This window comes from Micromys minutus, assembly GCF_963924665.1.
Source record: "Micromys minutus genome assembly, chromosome: 6".
Classification (NCBI taxonomy): domain Eukaryota; kingdom Metazoa; phylum Chordata; class Mammalia; order Rodentia; family Muridae; genus Micromys; species Micromys minutus.
Genome location: NC_137975.1, coordinates 20891643 through 20915140, shown reverse-complemented (window position 1 = coordinate 20915140; position 23498 = coordinate 20891643). Strand labels below are relative to the sequence as shown.

General features: G+C 40.9%; 1 pseudogene across 1 annotated transcript in view; it reads left to right on the top strand.

Annotated features, from left to right (window-relative positions):
- Positions 1–23177, top strand: part of LOC308421720 (heterogeneous nuclear ribonucleoprotein A3-like) — a 155860-nt pseudogene extending 132683 nt beyond the window's left edge. The window contains exons 2-3 of the transcript in view: positions 21804–21883; positions 22075–23177. The product of the transcript in view is annotated as a heterogeneous nuclear ribonucleoprotein A3-like (transcript). The remainder of the gene's footprint in view (positions 1–21803; positions 21884–22074) is intronic.
- The last annotated feature ends 321 nt before the right edge of the window (positions 23178–23498 follow it).

Genomic DNA, 23498 nt, shown 5'->3' with positions numbered 1-23498 from the left:
AAGGTGTCTACCTGACCTTCATGGTATACAACACACACATATACATACACACACAAACACACACAAACACACACACACACACACACACACACACACACACACACACAAACACAGCAAACCCAATAAGATGCATCTATGTATACTGCTGGTTATATAATGAGGCTTAATTGACTAGCAAAATTATTAGGACTGCAACACCCCAATTTCTCCAGGGTTATTATGCATGCTTCATAGCCAACAACTAATGGTTTTCCTCAAGTCACAGTGTACAAGCATAAAAATACAGGAAAGCCAATGTTGTGGTTCCAGTCCTAAAGCCAAAACAGAAGACCCAGCATGGGCTCACTGCTCTAATCCAAAAGCTCGAAAAAGACTGAGATCCCAGTTTGAAATCTGTCAAACAGCACAATTTTTCTGCACTGAGAACAAAATTCTTTTGTTTAGTTTTTTGTTTTGTTTTTTTCAGTCTGCCATCTGATTGGATGAAGTCTACCACACCAGAAAGGGCCATTTGCTGAACTGAGTCTGTGGATTAAAATGTTAATCTCACAACTAAGAGGCACAGTAAATATCTTCAACAAAATCATAGAAGAAAACTTCCCTACCATCAAGAATGAGATGACCACGAGCATAAAAGAAGCCTTCAGAACTCCAAATAGGTTGGACCAGAAAAGAAATACCTCCCGACACATAATAGTAAAAACATCAAGTGCCCAAAGTAAAGAAAGAATACTAAAAGCAGTAAGGAAAAAAGGTCAGGTAACATATAAAGGCAGACCAATCAGACTCACACCCGATTTCTCAACAGAGACTATGAAAGCTAGAAGAGCCTGGACAGACATCATGCACTCCTTAAGAGAGCACAAGTGCCAGCCCAAGCTGCTATACCCAGCAAAACTATCAATCACCATAAATGGAGAGAAAAAGATATTTCAAGACAAATCAAAATTCACACAATATCTGACCACAAACCCAGCACTACAACGAATTATAGGTGGAAAACCCAATACAAAGAGGGAAAATGCAGCCTAGTAAAAACAAGAAAACTCCTAAACAAGAAAACTAAAGAAAAAAACACAGACACAACTCAACCAAAAAAAGCAAAAATGGCAGGAAACAGAAACAATTATTCCTTGATATCTATTAACATAAATGGTCTCAACTCCCCAATAAAGAGACATAGACTATCAGACTGGATACATAAACAAAATCCAGCCTTTTGCTGCATACAGGAAACTCATCTCAGAGACAGAGACAGACACTATCTCAGAGTAAAAGGGTGGGAAAAAAACTTCCAAGCAAACAGCTCCAAGAAGCAAGCTGGAGTGGCTATTCTAATATTGAATAAAGTAAATTTCCAACCAAAAGTTATCAAAAAAGATAAAGAAGGACACTTTTTACTCATTACCGGGGAAATCTGTCAGGAGGAACTCTCAATCCTTAACATATATGCTCCAAATAAAAAATCACCCACATTCATAAAAGAAACTCTACTAAAGCTCAAAAATTACATTTCACCCCACACAATAATAGTGGGAGACTTTAACACCCCACTCTCACCAATGGACAGATCAGGGAAACAGAAACTGAACAAGGACACTGCAAAACTAGCAGAGACTTTGAACCAACAAGAATTAATAGATATATACAGAACATACTATCCTAAAGTAAAAGAATACACCTTCTTCTCACCACCCCATGGGACCTTCTCGAAAATGGACCACATAATTGGACACAGAATGAGCCTTTATCGATATAAGAAGATCGAAATACTCCCATGCATCCTCTCAGATCACCATGGTCTACGGCTGGTCTTTAAGAACAACAAAGACAACAAAATGCCCACATACACATAGAAACTAAACAACATTCTGTTAAAGGATAGCAGGGTCAAAGAAGAAATAAAGAAAGAAATTAAGGATTTTCTAGAATTCAACAAAAACGAAAACACAACATACCCAAACCTATGGGATGCAATGAAAGCAGTATTGAGAGGAAAACTCATTGCCCTAAGTGCTTCCAAGAAGAAATTGGAGAGAGTTCACATCAGCAACCTGACAGCACAGCTAAAAGCACTAGAACAAAAGGAAGCAGATATACCCAAAAAGAGTAGACGGCAAGAAATAATCAAAATTAGGGCAGAAATAGACCAAATAGAAACAAAAAAAAACCATTGAAAAAATCAACAAAACAAAGAGTTGGTTCTTTGAGAAAATCAACAAGATTGATAAACCCCTAGCCAGACTAACTAAAGGGCAAAGAGAGAGTATCCAAATTAACAAAATGAGAAAGGAAAGTGGTGACATAACAACTGAAACAAAGGAAATTCAAGAAATCATCATATCCTACTACAAAAACTTATACTCCACAAAATTGGAAAATCTGGAGGAAATGGACGAATTCCTAGACAGATACAAGGTCCCAAAGTTGAACCAGGACCAAGTAAACCATCTAAATAACCCTATAACACCTAAAGAAATAGAAGAAGTCATCAAAAGCCTCCCAACCAAAAAAAGCCCAGGTCCAGACGGGTTCAGTGCAGAATTTTATCAGACATTTATTGGGGATATAACACCAATATTCGCCAAGCTATTCCAAAAGATAGAATCAGATGGAATATTACCCAACACTTTTTTTGAGGCTACAATAACCCTCGTACCTAAGCCACACAAAGACCCTACAAGGAAAGAGAACTTCAGACCAATCTCACTTATGAACATTGATGCAAAAATACTCAACAAAATCCTTGCAAACCGAATCCAAGAACACATCAAAACCATCATTCATCATGACCAAGTAGGCTTCATCCCTGGGATGCAGGGATGGTTTAACATAAGGAAATCCATCAATGTAATCCACCATATAAACAAACTTAAAGACCAAAATCACATGGTCATCTCACTAGACGCTGAGAAAGCATTCGACAAAATCCAACACCCCTTCATGTTAAAAGTCCTGGAAAGAACAGGAATCCAAGGCCCATATTTAAACATAATAAAAGCAATATACAGCAAACCAACAGCCAACATCAAACTTAATGGCGAGAAACTTGAAGCAATCCCACTAAAATCAGGGACTCGACAAGGCTGCCCACTCTCTCCCTACCTATTCAACATAGTACTGGAAGTCCTGGCTGGAGCAATTAGACAGCAAAAGGAGATCAAGGGGATACAAATCGGAAAGGAAGAGATAAAAACATCACTCTTTGCCGATGACATGATAGTGTACTTGAGTGACCCCAAAAATTCCACCAGAGAACTCCTACAGCTGATAAACAAGTTCAGCAAAGTGGCCGGATACAAAATTAACTCAAACAAATCAGTAGCCTTCCTATACTCAAAGGACAAACATGTGGAGAAAGAAATTAGGGAAAAGGTACCCTTCACAATAGTTACAAAAACTATGAAATACCTTGGTGTGACTCTAACTAAGGAAATAAAGGACCTGTATGACAAGAAGTTCAAACCTCTAAAGAAAGAAATTGAGGAGGATCTCAGAAAATGGAAAGATCTCCCATGCTCATGGATTGGAAAGATCAACATCTTAAAAATGGCCATCCTACCAAAAGCAATCTACAGATTCAATGCAATCCCCATCAAAATTCCAACCCAGTTCTTCATGGAATTGGAAAGATCAATGTGCAATTTCATATGGAATAACAAAAGACCTAGAATAGCGAAATCCATCCTCAACAACAAAAAAACATCTGTGGGAATCACTATCCCTGACCTCAAGCTATATTACAAGGCAATTGTGCTGAAAACTGCATGGTACCGGTACAGAAATAGGCAAGTGGATCAATGGAATAGAATAGAAGATCCAGAAATGAGCCCTCATGTATATGGTCACCTGATTTTTGACAAAGGAGCAGTAAACATTCAATGGAAAAAGGACAGCCTATTCAACAAATGGTGCTGGTCCAACTGGCACTCAACATGCAAAAGAATGAAAATAGACCCGTTCTTATCTCCTTGTACAAAGCTCAAGTGTAAGTGGATTAAAGATCTCCACATTAAACCAGATACACTGGAACTATTAGATGAGAAAGTAGGGAAAACCTTAGAACACATAGGCACAGGAGAAAATTTCCTGAACAAAACACCAATGGCTCAAGCTCTAAGGTCAAAGATTAACAAATGGGACTTAATGAGATTGCAAAGTTTCTGTAAGGCTAAGGACATCGTCAAGAAAACAAAATGGCAACCAACAGAATGGGAAAAGATCTTTACCAACACCACATCAGATAGAGGCCTAATATCCAAGGTGTACAAGGAACTCAAAAAGCTAGACACCAGAGAATCAAATAACCCTATTAAAAAATGGGGTACAGAGCTAAACAAATCATTTTCAGTTGAGGAACACCGAATGGCCGAAAAACATCTGAGGAAGTGCTCGACATCCTTAGCCATCAGGGAAATGCAAATCAAAACAACCCTAAGATTCCACCTCACACCAGTCAGATTGGCCAAGATCCAAAACTCAGATGACAGCAGATGCTGGCGAGGCTGCAGAGAAATAGGAACACTTCTCCACTGTTGGTGGGGTTGCAAGCTAATACAACCACTCTGGAAATCTGTCTGGCGATACCTCAGAAAATTGGATATAGTACTACCTGAAGACCCAGCTATTCCACTTCTGGGCATATACCCCAGAGACACTTTAATACACAACAAAGATATATGCACCACAATGTTCATAGCGGCTCTATTTATAATAGCCAGAAGCTGGAAGGAACCCAGATGTCCTTCAGAAGACGAATGGATACAAAAATTGTGGTACATATACACAATGGAATACTACTCAGCCACCAGAAACAATGACTTAACCAAATTCTTAAGAAAATGGCTGCATCTAGAGAAGATCATCCTGAGTGAGATAACCCAGTCACAAAAGAACAGACATAATATGCAGTCACTGATAGTGGGATGCTAACCCCAGAGGCTTGTACTCCCCCAGAAACAACTCACAGACTGTATGAAGTCCAAGAAATAAAGAAAACAAAAACTATACATATATTCACAAAACAAGAAGACTTTGACTATTTCCATGTTGCGTTTTGTTTTGCATGTACTTTACGCTTATTGCAACTAGTACGTTTTCAATGCATACTGTCAAGCCCTTGAAAAAAATCAAGTACTGACTAAAAAACATATTCACATGGTTTTATGTAAAATTTATTTTAATGTCTGAAAAAACAGTACTGACAAAAATGTATAATTTTAAGCAAAAAATGTTTAAAATCTTTAAAAAAAATAATAAGCTGTTAGTCTTTTGTGTAGATGGAACTATCTCAAGAAACACTTCTTGTTATGATTAATAATTTGAGTCTTATTCGTAACAGATAAGAGTCCAATGTATTTTCCATGTATTTTCATGTTAAAAAGAAATAAATCTTGTTTTGAAGACAAAAAAAAAAATGTTAATCTCATCCTAAGAAACCCTCACTAACACACAGAATCATGTTTGAACAAGTGTTCAGGAATTGTATGTTCCAGAAATATTAGGTCATAAAATTAACCCTCACAGACATGTATCTGGAGACAAAAGTCAGGGGAAAGGGAGCCATCACATGCCACACTCAGGGTTATGCAGGGATACACAGCTTCATTAATTCCCTAGATATGCAGATTTATTCTTTCCAATTTACCCAGGCAGAAGTGGACCCAGAGGAGACATGGAACTCTCCCATGCCCCAGAGTTAATTGTGGGTTCTATCCCCACTGACCACATAGTCTTCCTTCCTACCCATCACAAACATGCCCCTGGCCTGCCAACCCCTGTGCACAATTCCTTTATGCTTCTTCTGTTTATGACTTGTTTTTTCCTCATTTTTACTTTTTAATATTGAAGGACTAAAACTATTCTTGTTGCAGAAAGCTTCCAAAAGGTTTGATATTTTGCAATTCTGCAGAGTTCGCCAGTCAGCTGGGCTGATGTGAGGGAACAGAGTAATTTCTCACTAAAGTTTTTGATGGGATCCACCCACCTACAAATCTGGGGTAAGAATCTTCACACCAAGATCTGAAGAAGATTCTTGTGGCATAAACTTTTAAGAAACATAACACCAATGTCTTCTGTAGGAACTGGTCCTTAAATCTATACCCACAAGGCAGCTCACAACTATCTGTAACTTCAGTTCCAGGGAATCTGATAATTTCTTCTGGCCTCCATGAGAAAAGCATGCATGTGGCACACAGGTATACAGGCAAGCAAATATTCATATAATATATATAATATGTTTCTAAAAATAGATACATAAATGAATGAATGAACAAATGAATGAATAACAATCTTCAGGGGAAAAAAATCACACCATGGAGACCCCCTAATGTGCTCTTTCATAGCTATCAGGGAATCAAATGAATGACCCCATACTTTTAGAACTCTTCCTGAACATGAACAAGCATATATTCACTCTTGACAGAGCACCAATGACAGACCAAAGAAATAACTCCACTCACATCTAGCTTGGAGGACAATGAACTTAATGAGGGCTCCTTACTGAAGCATGGGTGGGGGTTGCTCACAGGAGCATGGTCTGGGAATTCTCACAGGGATGTGAGGGAGAGGATGCCTACATCTCCCTCTTGGGTGAGGATGTGGGCAGGGTTAAATACAGAATCAGGAATAAAAGATCACCTGTAGGAGAATAGACAAGCTGCAGGCAGCTCCACAACTGAGGAAATGTTCCCCCCCACCCCCCAGTAAACTATTCACTTCTATAGTCTTGGGAAAGGGACGGGTTTTATAATTGACTCCTCTCTGCCTCTATGTCATTGAGGATGGATATAACCCTGTGAGCCTCTCCTTGATGGTACATTAATTGAGCCAGTCTTCTGCAGGTCAAATTTCTGTAATCTCAGCTTTCGAGATTTCAAAAGGCCATGGCCATGTCAAGCCTGGAGTACAGCATTCCAACATATCTTACTGTGTGCTTTGGGGAGTCCTTTACTTTCTACTCACTTGCCCCTAAGTGTCTTGGCATTTGTTGATTACACCCATTCCAGCTTCGGAAACCGGGGTAGATTGCATTCACTTTCCCATTAGCCCAGCAAACCTCCTCGTATTTTCTACAGCCAGTTTTCTGAGCGGCAAGAGGTTCTAATCAATCTTCCCAGCTTCATTTCTCAGAATCTCACCATCTCCTCGAGGAGCATTTCAACCCTGATTTATCATCATTACCAGGCCCTAAATATTCACCAGATTGTATATTATTTATTATACCTAGTTAATTTCTCTGTCCTGGCCTTATGGGTCAAATCACGGAGCATGCAAAGATTATCCCTAGGATGTGGCTGAAAGAATCCACTTCAGTACAGAGCCACATTTTAAAAAGGAGAGGCTCAGCTTCAACAGAGCAGCTCTGAAGAGCTAAGCTTTCTCTACCTTTAAAGACTTTCCTATTCACCAACTAAACACGGACCCTGTGGCCCTACACTACCATATCCAGCCACAGACCACAGACACTCCTCCTCACTTCCACCCACTAGTCTAGGGAAAGGTTCCTCATCTGTATTAAAAGGATACAGAGAGGAAGAAGAGCAGGAGAAAACAACCTCAGGTTCTCTGTAAGGTGAAAAACTGCCCTCAGCTATTCTCGATGAAATGAGAGGTTAACATGGGCCACATGGTCACTCTTGTGGGACAAAATTATGCTAATGACTTGATATATAGTACAGAACAAAGATTACTTAACACCCACTCCCAAAAGAAAGTAACCCAAACATCGACGAACTGGTAAATTCCCCATCCACTTTCCAACATCCTGCACAGTGAGGAAATTTTGACTCAGCCATTAACAATCCAAGGTCAGGTCACGTTTGTGTCATACAGAGAAGAGTGTAGCAAACAGTAATTGTGAGAGAAATAAAAATTAACACCATGGTGACCTATCAAGTCATACCTATGAGGGTAAATATTATCAAAATGACTACAAGTATCACCTTCCATACGTGGAGAAGGGCAGATCTCATGTGGGGGATGTGAATTAGCACAAGTGGAAGAACAAACAGAATGGAGGGTCCTCAGAAAACTGAAAACTACTTACCCTAAGGTCCAGTAGTTCCACAGGAAGCCAGTATTGAAAAGAGAAATCTGTACCCCCATCCCCATGTCTACTGCAGCTCTATTCAGAACAGCAAGCACATGAAAGAATTTTATGTCCATACAACAGATAAAGGAGGTAGGCACACACATGTAATTGAGTTGTATGGAAACAGTTACATGGAAGACATTATGCAAATAACAAGACAAGGAATGACTACTGTAGAAAGTGTTCAACATCTTTAGCCACCAAAGAAAGGAAAATTAAAACTACTTTGAGATGCCACCTTGCCCCAGTTAGAATGGTTGTCACCCACAAATCTGAAAACTGTTAAGAATGTGGAAGGAGAGAACTTGTGTTCAATCCTGGCAGGAGAACAAACTGCTGCAGCATTAGGAAAATCAGTATGGAGGTTTCTCAAAAACTAAAAATTAAACTTCCATATGTCCCTGAGCACATTTCCAAAAGACTCAGTACATCACCACAGACATAACTACCTGCTTATTCCTGCCCTATTCACAATACCAAGAAATTAGATGTCCATCAACAGATGAAAGGATAATGAAAATTTGGTACATACTCACAAATGACTGTTATTCAACTGTAAAGAAACTTGAAGTTTGCAAGAAATGGATGTATTTGTAAGGCATAATATTAAACAAGGTGACCCAACTCTAAATGACAAAGTCACATGTTTTCTCTTATATAAGCTATGTTAGTCAGGGTTCTTCAGAATAAATTATCTTATAGAATATATATATATAATTTATTAGACACATATTATATATCTTGGACTTATTAGAATGGCTTACAGGCTGTGGTTCAGCTAAACCAATAGGAACTGCCTATAAATGGAAGGTCCAAGACTCCAGTAGGTATTCAGCCTACAAAGCTAAATGTCTCATCTTGTCTTCAGTATGCACCAGAATCCCATATAAGGAAATTCTAATTCCAGTGAATGTGAGTAAGATTGAGAGCAAGTAGGCAGAGAGTCAGCTTCCTTCTTCCTTCTTTATTTATGCTTCCAGGAGAAGGTGTGGCCCAGACTAAAGGTGTATCTTCCCATTTAAAAGATCCAAATTAGAAACGTTCTTCCCCCTTCAAATGATTTAACTGTGGGGGAAAAAAAAAACCTCTCACAGCCATTTAGATTTTAGTTCATTCCAAATGTATTCAAGTTGACAATAAAGAATAGCCATCACGTGAATCATAGTGCATAATGTAGACATGGATTTATATAATGGGTATAAATGTAGATAATGCCAAGACACTAGAAAGGCAATCAAGATCTAGTAGCAAGAACTTAGGTGCCACCCTGGAAATCAGTCTGGTGGTTCCTCGGAAAACCGGACGTAGTACTACCTGAAGACTCCTGGGCATATACCCCAAAGATGCTCCAACATATAACAAGAACACATGCTCCAACCATGTTCATAGCAGCCTTATTTATAATAGCCAGAAACTGGAAAAAAACAGATGTCCTTCAACAGATGAATGGATACAGAAAGTGTGGTACATTTACACAATGGAATACTACTCAACTATTAGAAATTATGACTTCACGAAATTCATAGGCAAGTGGATGGAACTAGAAACTATTATCCTGATGAAGTAACCCAGTCACAAAAGAACACACATGGTATGCATTCACTGATAAGTGGATACTAGCCCCAGAAAGCTCTGAATGCCCAATAACCAAGAAACAATTCACAGACATTATAAAGATCAAAAAGAAGGAAGGCGAAAATGGGGATGCCTCAGTCCTTCTAAGAAAATTGAACAGAATTCTCATTGGATGAAATGCAAGGTCAAATAGAGGAACAGGGATTAAAGAAAAGATCACTCAGAAGCCAACTCACCTGGGGATCTACCACATATGCAGTCACCTAATCCAAGCACTATAGCTGATCCCAAAAAGTACTTACTGGCAAGAACCAGACAGAAATGCCCCCTCAGGTACTATGGTAGAGTCATATGGATACATCTGAGCATGCTTGCAGCTAACTATCAGCAGTCTGAACTCAGGGATCCCAATGAGACTGCTAAAGAAAGAACCTAAGAAGCTGAAAGGGGTTGCAACCTCATGGGAAGAGGTTGTAATAATAACAACATTATCAACCAAACAAACCCTCCAAAACTCCCATGGAGTTAAACACCAACCTTTGTGCATACTTTGAGAGACATATTGATCCAGTTGTGTATGTAGCTAAAGACAGCAGTGTCTGGCATCAGTGTGAGAAGAGACTTTTGTTCCAGAGAGGGCACATTTTCCCAATGTAGGGGAATGCCAAGACAATGGGATGGAGAGGAGGATCAGAAGGGAGTGCACCTTTCTGAAGGCAACTGGAGGGGGAGGGAGGATGGGAGCAGGATGGGGTAAAGGGATAACATCTCAAATGTAAATACAGAGTATCTAATTTAAAAGAAGAGAAAAAAAGAACTTAGGTGCTAAGGAAGTGGAAGAAAGGGGAAAGGTCATGTGACATGAAAAGGACCAGAGATTGAGAAGAGGTAGAGAGGCCAACACCCTATACACCTGACAGTCACAGAGCAGACATTTAGTACTCTTTATCACAAAATGATTGTCATATGAGACAAGATGAAAAGTGGCCTGAGTTAACCTACCCATGATGTGCACATTTAGAGCCATATAAATGTATATGGTTAGTGTCTGCATGTGTGTGCCTTCATGTGTGCATGCACACGTGAGTAAGTGCACATGTTTGCATGCACATAAGGAAGTTGGAGAATAGAGCATCTTCCCAGGCATTCTTTGCCTTATATTTTGAATCAGAAACTCTCACTGGACTTCAAGTTTACCAATTCAGCTAGACTGGCTGTGAGCATCAGGGATCCTTCCAAGTCTACCTACCCATCCCTGGGACTGCTGTTGTACACTGCCACACCCAGATTTCTCCTTAAGTCCTAGGGATCAAACTCAAGACCTCATGTTCACACAGAAAGTATTTACCACCTAAATTATCATCTCAGCCACGATTTCCACATTTTAATTAAAACATAAGAAATAGATTGTACAGATCTTCACATTTCCCTTTGCAGATAACTATAATAGCAAAAGGTAATTTTTCTTTCCAGCTAGCTTCCCAACAAGCTAGGACCCAAATATCAAATGTCCTGTTATGTCCAAAAGAAAGAAAAAAAAACCCTGATGAACAGATGAGATTTCAATCAGAAATAGACCAAACCCTTATTACTTCAGGCTCAGAATTGGCCGTCTGAATCAATAGTGCAAACAAGATTTCTGAGCAAAAGGTTAAAGTAATTGGCAAGACTGCATTCATGTTCAGCCACCATGAGCACTTTATAGCAAAGAATTAAATACAAATAATTGATAAGCTCATTATAAATTATTCATATGCACATATCACACACACAAACACACACACACACACACACACACACACACACACACACACACACACACACTGGAGTTATCTCTCTTTATTACCCAAATTTCTGCCAGCATTGGAAAATGATATAACCATGGATTTCTTAAAATCTTCTATAATCAGAACTCACTCTGTGTTAAGCTGCTCTTGCTCTATTAGACAGGATTTATAAAGACCTCAAAACCAGCTCCTGGGTTAAGTCATTTTGCCTCTGGGTTAAGCAGAGCTGTGTTTTGCTTGGTGCTGCTCAGAGATGCAATGTAAACTTTCTTGCTAGCATAGCTACACAGTGGGGAGATCGGCATGAGAAAGGTTTGATATTAACATAGGGTCTCCTTTCAGATGATACTGATTAAAGAGAAGTTTATTAAAACGTAAGAAGTGCCTTAGTGTGGTGGTTTAATAAGATCCCCTTCATAAGTCTTAGCCATTCAGATATTTGGTCACCCGTTGATGGCTTTGGGGAGGATTAGAAAGTGTCACCTTGTTGGAGAAGGTGTAAATCTGGGGGCAGACTTCAGGTCTCTAAAGATTTTCACCATTCCCAGTGTTCTTTCTTGCCTCTTGTGGGTTCAAGATGTTTCTGACACTATGCTTTTGTTCCATTGTCACAGACCCTAACCCTTTGAAACTGTAAACCCAGTTAAATAATTTTATAACTTGCTTTGCTCATAGTGTTTCATCATAGCAATCAAAATAACTAATATATTTGGGCTGTGGATGCAGCTCGGTTAGTGGAGTACATGCCTAACATGAACAAAGCTCTGGGTTCATCTGTAACAGTACACAAACCATGGTGGTGCATGCTTGTAATTTCAGCATTCAGTGGATAAAGGCAGGAAAATCAAATGTTTGAGGTCATTATCAGCTGCATGATGAGTTTAAGTCCAAACTAGGCTATATAAGACCTGATTCAGTAACTAAATTGACTAGATAGATAGATGTAGATAGATAGACAGACAGACAGACAGGCAGGCAGATAGATAGATAGATAGATGTGTCAACTTGACACAGGTTAGATTCACCAGAAAGGAAGAGAGGGAGAACCCTCAGTTAAGAAAAGTCCTCCATGAGATCCAGCAATAGGCATTTTCTTTATTAGTGTTCAGTGGAGGAGGGCCCAACTCATGATAAGTGGTGCCACCCCTGGGATGGCTATCCTGGCTTTTATAAGAAAGCAGGCTGAGCAAACCAGTAATTTCTCCATGGTCTCTGCTTGAGTTTCTGTCCTGACTTCCTCCAATGATGTACTATGATCTGTAAGTGTAAGCCAAATAAACCCTTTCCTCCCAAACATGCTTTGTGGACATGATGACTTACTGTAGCAATAGAAACTCTAATGATGATGATGATGATGATGATGAAGATATAGATAGATAGATAGATAGATAGATAGATAGATAGATAGATAGACAGACAGACAGATAAAATTGATGTAGTCTATGTAAATAAGACAGGCATAAGTTCTTCTCAGCTCAAACAAGAAAACAGTAACATCTGTAGATAGATAGATAGGTAGGTAGCTAGGTTAGTAAATAGAAAGATAAGTAGATAGATAGATAGATAGATAGATAGATAGATATATAGATAGATAGATAGATAGACAGATAGACAGACAGATAGAATTGATGTAGTCTATGTAAATAAGACAGGCAGAAGTTCTTCTCAGCTCAGACAAGAAAACAGTAACATCTGTAAATGATGGCACAGATGTGTAGCTTGCAGCATCCTTCTGAGAATCAAGTGTTACACACTTTAGAAAATTGCTAGTGTGTGGAGAGCTTTTGGGTGCCACTAGACAGTTGGTGGAGAGAATTTTTTGACATCACCAGGACAATTAGAAGTTAGTCAAGGCAGAAATCTGACTCTGGCCTTAAACTCAGGAAACTGGCCTAGATTAAGAACATTTACATCTGTAGCTCAGGGCAGGCTCAGCAGGTGTAGGTGTGGCAGTTCATTTGTCTCTTGGAACCCCCCTTTGTCTCTGGTCTCCCCACCTAACCCCCAGAAAGATGTTTACAGGTTTTTGATTATTATTAACTTGTTTGTTTCCTGACTCAGAACTGATGCTATTTTTCTGTATGTTATTAAAGTGGTTTAAAAGAGAATTGAATAAAAAAGACTTTGCTTCAGCCTCAGAACTAGCCAGAGTCATGTTATAATTTTTATCTAATTGCCTCTTTTTTCTTTTAATCCCTGCTCCTGCCCTGGGGAGCCTATTGTCTGAACGAGCTGACCTCCAACACTAGTGCATAAAGTGCAGGCTCAACAGATAAATTAAATTCTGTTTATTGTCATTCACATTTCTAAAAAGGCTTTTTAAGCCCTTCCTACCCCAAATCTTTGACCCTTCTATGGCTCCAATTTCTATTCAACTCCCTATATTTTTCCTCATCCAACACCACAGTGATCACTTAACTGTCTAATCCCATCTCGTTTTGATAGCTGGATAGATGGTTTTCATTGATCCTACCTACATTCTGTGTGGCAGGTATGGTTATGACACTTAATCCTGCTCACAGCCACTGTCCCCTAGGAACGACATAGTATGCTTATGTTACAGGTGCCAAAATGAAGCTTACTGAAGGGAAACAAATGTGTCCACAAGTTTAAAATGTGAACTCTATGAGCTGGGGAGCTATCTCAGTCAATAAACATGAATCAATAAACAGAGCAGGTCCTGAGGTCCTGAGGTTCAGACTCCAGGACCAACTTTAAAGAGCCTTGTGTGGTGCAAGTGGAGATATGTGTCCCTGGTTCTCACTGGCCAGACAGTCTGTTGAATTAGTGAGTTCCAAGTAAAACTGAGACCCTCTATCAAAAACACAATGGACAGTGCCCTCAAGAACATGAGGAACTACACATGAGTTTTTACACACACACACACACACACACACACATACACACACACACATATGAACTCAGAGCTAGGAAATCCATTTCATTATGACTCCAAATATTGTGTCCTTAACTATTTATTGGTACAAAAGTGTGTGTGTGTGTGTGTGTGTGTGTGTGTGTGTGTGTGTGTGTGTGGTGTGTTTGTGTGTTTGTGTGTTTCTCACAAATTAAGACCTCTAGGACAACCACCTCCTCCAACCCTTTCCCTGATAACACACCACAAACTTTTGATTTACTTGGATTACTTCACTAGTTGCTCTGATAAAACACCTGCCAAGAACAGCTTATGAGAGGAAGAGTTTATCTTCGTGCCCTAGGTGCACAAATAGGCAAAAGACCATCTTACTCCAAAGAAACTAGAGAACAGAGACCAATATATGATGTCTACCTAGAAGACAACTTTATATAAGGCATCCTATTTCCCTGGGGAGAGTCACCAAGGTTGAGTGCTATAGGAGAGCCAAAGACAACCACCAGGAGTGTGGAGAAACAGAACTGGAACTAGCACTGAAGACCCACAAAGAGTTCCTTAAAGAGTAGATTCAGCTGGAAGGGTGACTGGCATTAAAATCAACACAGACATAATGAAGGAAGTGACCACACCAGACACTAGAGTGGTATCTTAGGGTTTTACTGTATGAACAGACATCATAACCAATGAAAGCTTATAAAGGACATTTAATTGGGAGTGGCTTACAGGTCAAAAGTTTAGTCCATTATCATCAAAGCATGAGCATGGAAAAGTCTAGCCAGGCATGGTGCAGCAGAGCTGAAAATTCTACATCTTCATGTGAAGGCTGCTAAGCAGAATACTGACTTCCAGGTAGCTGAGAGTCTTAAAGCTCACACCCACAGTGACACACATACACCAAGGCCACACCTAATAATAGTGCCACTCCCTGGGTAAAGAATATACAACACATTCCACTGCCTGGTTCTCATAGATTTGTTCAAACATGTGAGTTTATGAGGGCCTTACTTAAAGCATGATGCAAAATACATCTAAGCCAACTTCAAATGTCCCCATAGTCTATAGCAGTCTTAATAACGTTAAAATCTTCTGAGATTCATTCAATCACTTAATTTTAATCCTCAAAGCAAGGCAGGAGACAAGCTGGGAAAATTTCTAACTCTGCATCTCCATGTCTGATGGCAAAGCAGTCTTCAGATCTTCAACTCCTTTTTCATCTTTGTTGACTGCAACATTTTTCTCCTGGTCTGGTTCCACTTCTTGTTAGCAGTTTTTCTCAGCAGATAGCCCATGGCTCTGGCATCTTGTTACAGCTTCTTGTTTCAATGTCTGGGATCCACACATGATCTTCTGGGCTCCTCCAAAGTGCTGGCATCATATCTCTAGCTCTGCCCTCTGTAGCACTCTAAGCTCAGGTTGATCCATTCCATTGCCAGTTCTGTTCTTGGTGATCATCCCATGGTACTGGAATCTCCAATACACTGGGGTCTTCTGCTGCAACTAGGCACCAATAACCTCTCATAGACTTTCTTCATGGTGCCAAGCTTCAAATCCTTTGTATAACCCCTTTAGTCCTAGGCTGTAAACTATAACTGAGGCTGCAGCTTCATCAGTAACCTTCCATTGACTTTCACAGTGCCAAGCTTCAGCTGGTCTTGATAACCCCTTCATGCCTTTAAAACCAGTACTATCTGGGTGACTCTTACACATTACTGAATATAGCTATTGCACAAGGGAAAACCTTGGCTATCTCTGAAAGACAGCTTCTTTGTACTCTCAGAAAATACTTCCCAGAAGATTTCACCTCAGTGATGCTAGTATCTTCTTAATCACCACTAATTTCTTAACTACAGCTAACCAGAATCAATTGTCCTAGTCAGCTCCTTTTCTTGACTATAAATCCAGAGGCACATGACCAAAGCTGCTGTGTTCTGCTGCTTTCTGGGGCTAGAACATGCCCCCCTTATTCTTATTACCAGATTTCTGTTTTCTGATCCCCTCTCTGCCTAAGCTTGGCTTTCCTGGAACTTGCTCTGTAGATTGACCTTGAACTGAGAGATCTGAGTGGCTCTGTCTCCTATAATGCTGGGATTAAAGGTATGTGCCACCATGCCAGGATTTAAGCTTTTCTTTACCTAGAACCTGCTTTGTCTCAGGATAGCCTTGAACTCAGAGATCTGATTGACATGCTCTACCGTGTCTGGATCTGAACTTAGCTGGATGGGATCTTGCCCCCAAATCCCTCAATTTATCTCCTAGAACACAGGATTCAACTTCATTTTACTTCCTAGTGCCCCTCTAATGCTTGAACCATATATTTTATATTTTTCCTTTCTAAGTTTGCTATGCTTGTTCAAAACACTCTTCAAGAGACTTAACCAAAAAACAAAGTCCATAATGGGTATCTCTGAGACTTCCTTTGTCAATTCAATTAATCTGAGTTTCTTCACCTTAGACTCAGGTCAACTTTTCAGACAAGATCAAAAGGCAGCCACATTTTTTACCAAAATACCACAAAAAGAGTCTCTAGACCACATTCTGAAATTCTTCACTGAAACTTCTTGGGCCAGGTCTGCACGGTTCAAATCATACTCAGCAACAATGTCACCCATATTCCTACTAGGATGGCCCATTAAGCTCCATTGCTTTACAAATTCAAAGTTCCAAAAAATCCACATTCTTCCAAACAAAAGCATGGTCAGGGTTATCACAGCAATACTCTAGTTCCTGGTACCAACTTCTGTCTTATTTAGGGTTTTACTGCTGTGAACAGACATCATGACCAATTCAAGTCTTATAAAGGACAAAACTTAGTTGGGGCTGGCTTTCAGATCAGAGTCCAGGCAGGAATGCACAGCAGAGCTGAGAGCTACATCTTCATGTGAAGGCTAAGCAGAAGACTGACTTACAGGCATCTAGGATGAGGGTCTTAAGGTTCACACCCACAGTGGCACACCTACTCTAACAGGACCACACCTACTTCAACAAGCCCACACCTACTCCAACAGAGCCACACCTTCTAATAGTGCCACTTACTGGGCCTAGAATATACAAACCATCACAAGTACAGATCTGAAGAATAATTGGGACAGGAAAATATTTTTGCAATTGACAAGAATTCAGAGGGAGCAGATACTTGGGGACACTGCTGAGCATTCAATTTTATGGGGGTGACCAGGAGTGTTAAAGGGAAGATGTCAGATCATTAGGAATTGGGATAAACTATAGAAACCCAGTGAGGTTTTCTAACAAGCTACTAAAGCTGGCTTTCTGCCTTCATACTGGCTAAGAGACAGGGATACCCAGTTCTTGGATGTTAGCTGGAACAGACAGTAGATCTGTCCTCTGAGTCTTCTCATATTCTGTAAGAGATCATCCTGGGGCCTTTACAAGATGTGGCTTTCAGCTGTTAGAAACTATATTGGGGTTTGTACTTGAGGTAATTATACTATGTAGCCCAGGCTGATCAGGAACTCATTCTCCTGCCTAAACCTCCTGAGTGCTGAGATTACAGCCATGTATCTCCACAAGAAGCATCATTTTTCAAGTCTTTATAGGCCAGTGTTGAGGTCCTCTTGAGAAGAAGACTTTGAAGAGGCTGGAGTTTGGTCAAGGGGAACTTTTGTCTGGGGGGCTTAGAAAAGCTCTTGACATAGGAGAACCTTATCGATAAATGGAAGGGTTTGAATACCAGGATTGTAGTAGTTGGAAACTCTCCTAGAGGGAAGATGAAGAACTGGCCAAGTTTGCCCAGGAGTAGGAGCATTCAGTGATAGAACAGGGAATATGGAATGAAGAGGAGCTATCTGAGAATCATCTAATTTGGAGAGAGCAGATACTTGGGGACATTGTTGAGCAGAAATTGATGTGTGATTCCCAAGGCTGGCTGGTTATTTGCTAGGTCAGGTTTTATGATGTGTCCCCAGGCCTGAGCTTGGCATGAATCTGGACAGTGTAGACAGTGACTCAAGGTGTCTGAGGTGAAATGAATCTGCTCTCTTTACTTTAGAAACCCCAAATATACAACACTGTATTTTGTGAATTGTTCAAGAAAGTTAAGGCCTATTCACTGCTTATATTAGTCAGGATTCTCCAGAGCAATGAAGCCACTGGAACATATATATAAGGGTGGATTTAGCTAAATTGGCTTATGGACTGGAGACTGTAAAGTCCCACAATGGTCCACTGCAGCCTGGAGAACTTGGAAAATGAGTAGCCATTCAGTTCAAGAAGCTGGAACCTTGGGGTAGAAGGGACTAATAATGCCAACCTAATCACAGGTTGAAGTCTTGGAAGCTGCCTGAAGAGTTACTGATGGAGTCCAGTCGAGAAGAACCATGTATGTAGGGTGTGATGTCTACAAGCAACCACAGAAGAAACATATTCGTTCACTAATAAAAACCCAAGCTATTGAGCAATCCAATTCCATTCAAGGTGGATCTCAGTGGACTGAGCTACACATGAATTAGCCTTAGAAACATCCTCACTGACACAAAAAGTGTTCTTGGCCAATTGCTAAGCTTCCAAACCCAGTCAAGGTGACCTGATCATCAAGACCCACAATCATACTGCTCTCACTACATTTGAAGATCTGGAGAGGTAGCTCAAGGACATCAACTGCCTGCTTCCTGGGCAAAAAGGTTTGATTTGGATCCTGAGCACCCACAGAAGAAACAAGAATGGCAGGGCACATTTGTAATCCCAGCACTGGAGAGGTGAAGGTAGGCAGATCCTGGGAACTTCAGCCTGTCTAGCTGAATCATTCATTGAGTTCCAGGCCCGTTAAAGCATCCTATCCAAACAGATAAGGTCCAAGAAGTGATCAGGGAATATACTTGAGGTTTACCTCAGGCCACAACACACCTTCATGAGCTCACACTCATACCCACTTGAGCACATAGGTTCAGAACACAAAGATCTGATACTTCTTCCATAGGCAACACTCACCTGAAATTCTATCATTATGAATACCTCAATACCACCCAGTGTCCTTCTGCCTGACAGCTGACTCCCTTAATTCTTAGTCTTCTCCTCTATCAAACAGATATGTAAACATTGTCATGTTCAGAAGATTTGGGGGGATTTAAATGAGATACTGTGTCTGAAAATTCCTTCATAAAGTACATAAAATCTATCAATACTTTGGGATTAACTGCTTTCATTACTGTTGTGGTTGGTGTTTTGTTTTGGGGGATTGGGCTTTGTTTTTGTTTTCTTTTTTTTTTTCTGTTAAGCACAGAGAAAAAAAAGATTTTATCCACAGTGCTTAAAGGTCAGCATCCCAAAATGTTTCCACTGGGTTAGCTGTTCAGGTGAAATAAACAAACTCGAAGACTCTGTCACATAAATAGAAGCTGACCCTGGGTCTTTCAAACTCATGTAATGGCCACTCAGAGCATTCTGGAAAAACAAAGCAGACGACCAAAAAATGCTTGTATTGCCCCTGGGTGCTATCCATCAAAGGGAAAGCCTAACCCCAGATTTTATTTCTTGTGTTAGGGCCAAAAAAAGGAGAACAAAACCAATTAAGGAAAACATAATCGATTTCAAAAATCCCTGAATGTGGGACATCATTCTTTTTCCATTCGAGGGGAGCTTTATCACGATCAAGTGTGGTTAACAGTGCTGAGCTAAAATACTTACTTATTAATGTTAAAGAATATGTTCTTCTCCTGAAGTTTTGGGAATGAGGCATAATCAAATCCCTCCATAAAATATTGATGGCAGGTTACTGCTGTAGCACAGAAAAATGTAAATGCATGCCACAGTAGGACTTCTCCAGAGTACTAGGAGCTGGGCAGTGGTTCAGTGGGTAAAAGCACTTCCTATGCAAGCATGAGGACATGAGTTCAAATCCGCAGCACCCATGTAAATGGAACACTAGTAACTCCAGCACCACAGTTGCAGAGATGGAGACGGAGGATGGCCGGAGAGTTTTACAAACTGTCTAGTTGAAAGACGGTGAGCACCAGGTTCTTTGAGAAACATTGTCTGAAGGAAATATGGTGAAAGTAAGAGCAGAAGGCAGCTGACATCTTCCTATGGCCCACATGGATGTCCTCGTGTCCACTCTCGTACAAACACACTGAAAACAATCGATGCCACCTCAGTCTGGGGCCTGTAAAATATATGAAAATTTGGTGCACTTGAAATCTAGGGTAGTGACCCAGCCCAGCCACTGTTCCCACCATGCAGGTCTCACTACCCCAGACACCCAGACAACTTTTTTTGGACTCAGACCCAACACATTCTGCCTTCGCTCTCCTGTAAAGTCTGACATTCAGGTTTGACCTCATTAGGGCTTTAATGTTCTCCACTGTAAAAAGGAAAAGTAATAGTATCCCCAGCCCCACAGGATTGTTTTGAAGGTCAAAGGAAAAACCCAGTCCTTGGTTTAGTATGTAAGAAAGCACTCAAGAGTTTTTCCCTCTCTTTTCTCTGAATTCCAAGCCCCTGACACTTTTCTAGATTGTAATCTCTGAGCAGGTAAGAGACAGGAGGATCCCTGGAGCTTACTGGTCAGCCAATCTAACCTAAGCAGTGAGCTCCAGATACCAGTAATAAAGGAAAAAAAAAAAAAAAGTGGATGGCTCCTGAGGAACACCACCTGAGGTTGTTTTCAAGCAAGCAATACACACACACACACACACACACACACACACACACTATTGGCTAATTTATTGGGTGCCCTTTCCAATCCCCAAGAAGAAGGTAAAGGAGAGTGGGGGCTTCCAACTCATTAGACTACTTCCTGTTTATTAAGGGTGTCAATACCTTTGGGGCAAGTTCAATTTTCACTGGCAGGATATTGCCATCCACCAACCCAGAAACCCAGCAAACCTGCAAACCACAATCTAGCAACAGCAGCAAGAACCACAGCAGGGGAAGCATCAGCTGCTGCCTCTCTCCAGGCTCCAGCATTTTTTATCCCTTCTAAGGAGTCCCCAGAATTCCAAACTAACTGTGTTCAGCTGGTAAAATCACGCCCCTGCCAGAGCATGAGACAAATAATAGTCAGGTGCTGTGGACAATCTAAAGTAGCCTCTCTCTCTCTCTCTCTCTCTCTCTCTCTCTCTCTCTCTCTCTCTCTCTCTCTCTCTCTCCCTCCCTCCCTCCCTCCCTCCCTCCCTCTCTCTCTCTCTCTCTCTCTCTCTCTCTCTCTCTCTCTCTCTCTCACACACACACACACACACACACACACACACACACACATACACATATCATTAAAAACAATCCTCTAATTTTTCCCCTTTGTGATCTACTGACCTACTTTATTGGGTATCCTGGAAAACTGAGGTGAATGTAGACCTTGCCACATCTCAAGCTGTTGCAGCCCACGAACATGTCAGTCAAACTGCCAGGAAGCCATTCTCATCTCTTCGAATCTAGGTTCAACTGTGTGAACTGCAGGACAGCAGGCATCAATATGGAAACTCTCTATAACTTGCTTTGAAATGCTTTTCTGAGATTGAACCAGAGTTGGAAGAGGCAAGTCTGGTCTCAAATTGGAGGGCCATGATCCAAAGGAACCAGAGCAGCTGAGGAAGCTGTTCATTGGTGGGCTGAGTGGAACCAGAGCGGCTGAGGAAGCTGTTCATTGGTGGGCTGAGTGGAACCAGAGCAGCTGAGGAAGCTGTTCATTGGTGGGCTGAGTGGAACCAGAGCAGCTGAGGAAGCTGTTCATTGGTGGGCTGAGTGGAACCAGAGCAGCTGAGGAAGCTGTTCATTGGTGGGCTGAGTGGAACCAGAGCAGCTGAGGAAGCTGTTCATTGGTGGGCTGAGTTTTGAAACCACAGATGACAGCTTAAGAGAACATTTTAAGAAGTGGGGCACACTTACGGACTGTGTGGTTATGAGAGATCCTCAAACAAAATGTTCCAGAGGCTTTGGTTTTGTGACCTGCTCTTGCATTGAAGAGGTTGGTGTTGCAATGAATGCTCTGCCACACAAGGTTGATGGGTGTGTAGTGGAACCAAAGAGAGCTGTTGCTAGAGAGGATTCTGTGAAGCCTGGTGCCCATTTGATGGTGAAGAAAATTTTTGATGGTATTAAAGAAGATACAGAGGAATATAATCTGAGAGACTACTTTGAAAAGTATGGCAAGATTGAAACCATAGAAGTTATGGAAGACAGGCAGAGTGGGAAAAAGAGAGGACTTGCTTTTGTGGCTTTTTATGATCATGACACAGTTGATAAAATTGTTGTTCAAAAATACCACACTGTTAATGGGCATAATTGTGAAGTGAAAAGGGCCCTTTCTAAACAGGAGATGCAGTCTGCTGGATCTCAGAGAGGTCGTGGAGGTGGATCTGGCAACTTTATGGGTTGTGGAGGGAACTTTGGTGGAAGAGGAGGCTGTGGTGGAAGAGGAGGCTGTGGTGGTGAGGTGGTGGCAGCAGAGGTGGTTATGGAGGTGGTGATGGTGGATATAATGGATTTGGAGGATGGTGGTAACTATGGTGGTTGTCCTGGTTACAGTGGTAGAGGAGGTTATGGAGGTGGTGGACCAGGATATGGAAACCAAGGTGGTGGATATAGTGGTGGAGGAAGAGAATATGATGGTTACAGTGAAGGAGGGAATTTTGGTGGAGGTAACTATGGTGGTGGTGGGAACTACAGTGACTTTGGAAATGATAGTGGACACCAACAATCAAAATATGGACCCATGGGGGCGTCTGGTGGCAGAAGCTCAGGCAGTCCCTGTGTTGGTGGCTATGAATCTGGAGGTGGAAGTGGTGGATATGGAAGCAGAAAGTTTTCAGATAAAACAGAAACGGCTACAGTTCTTAGCAGGAGAGACAGTGAGGGATTGTCAGGAAAGCTACAGGTTACTCTGAGACAGTCGTCCTAAATGCATTAGAGGAACTGTAAAAATCTGCTGCAGGAGGAACGATGATCCACAGTCAGAAAAGTTACTGCAGCTTAAACAGGAAACCCTTCCTGTTCAGGAATGTCACAGTCCCAGTTTGCAAAAAGTGCAGCTATTGATTAATACAATGTGGTGTCAGTTAGATGTACATACCTGAGGCCTTTTATCTGACGTAGCTTTTTCTTTTTTCTTTTCATCACATCGGGGCATATTGCCCTGTAAATTGTAGTAGTCGTACCAGGAATAAAAAATTAAGGAATTTTTAACTTTTCAATATTTGTGTATTTCAGTTTTTCTACATTT